Source organism: Otolemur garnettii, unplaced genomic scaffold (assembly GCF_000181295.1).
Source record: "Otolemur garnettii isolate 467f Iridium unplaced genomic scaffold, OtoGar3 scaffold00093, whole genome shotgun sequence".
NCBI classification, from domain to species: domain Eukaryota; kingdom Metazoa; phylum Chordata; class Mammalia; order Primates; family Galagidae; genus Otolemur; species Otolemur garnettii.
In genome coordinates this window covers 2,684,015-2,685,227 of record NW_003852488.1, presented here as the reverse complement: position 1 = coordinate 2,685,227, position 1,213 = coordinate 2,684,015, and positions in this window count along the sequence as shown.

Below are 1,213 nucleotides of genomic sequence, written 5' to 3'. Positions count from 1 at the left end.
AAAGGCATGATAGTGGTTTGAATTATTTTATTAGAAAACTAATGTTTACATTTTTAATTTCTTTCAACCAATGTTGCTAAATTGTATTTTTGTGCCAATTTGATTCAAATTAAATTTATTCACACAGAATAGGTCATAATATTCTGTTATATTTTAACTATTGTATAATTTGCATTCTTGATTTTGGTAATGTTTTGATCTCTATTAATATCTTAGATAGTATTGCTTAGATAGAACTCTATCAATGTTATTAATCTTTCCAGGACTAGCTAGCTTTTGGTTCTGTTCATTTTCTCTTTTAAATAAGTGGTACGTGTTTTAATTTTTATTGATTCTGTTTGAATTCTCTATAGTACCTTTTCTTTTCCAAGTTTGAAAGGCTTTGAGGTATATACTTTTGAAACACTGATGTCTTAGGCCTTTTAATAATTTATTTATTTATTTTAAAATAAAGGGTACAAATATTTTCATTACATGGATACCTTGTGTAATGCTTAAGTGGGTCTTCTGTGTACCAATCACTAGAATTCTGTTCGTTGTACCCAATAGGTAAGTATTTACTCCTCCTCTCCTCCCAATCTTCCCCTTCCCTTTTTTATTTCCAATGACTCTTACATCTCTTTGTGCCTATTGTTTAGTTTTCAGTTATGAGAGAGTACATGTGGTGTTTCTTTTTGCACTCCTGAGATACTTCACTTAGAGTAAGGGTCTGCAGTTCCATCCAAGTGCTACAAAGTATATTATTTCACTCCTTTTCATGGCTTGGAATAGTACTCCATGCTACATATATACTGTGTTTTCTTTGTTTACCTCATGAATTGAAGGGCACTAGGATGGATTCCACAACTTTGCAATTGTGAATTGTGTACACATGTGTATTTGAGTACAATGTTGTTTGGATAAAATGACTTCTTTCCTTTGTGTTGATACCCAGTAGTGGGATTGCTGGATTAAATGTTAGGTCTGCTATTCTTTCTCTGAGGACTCTCCATACTGTTTTCCATAGAGGTTGTACTAATTTTCAATCCCACCAACAATGTGCATGTCCATTCTTATCCTGAAGACTTGTGGTATATATTGCTATACCATTTAGGGGTTCTTAGTTTCTATTTTTAAATGAGAATGTAAGTAAAAAATAATTCCAAATAAACTTGTTTTTTTTCCTTGTAAAGGAATATTTTCCTAACATTTGGATTTATTAAATGATAATTTG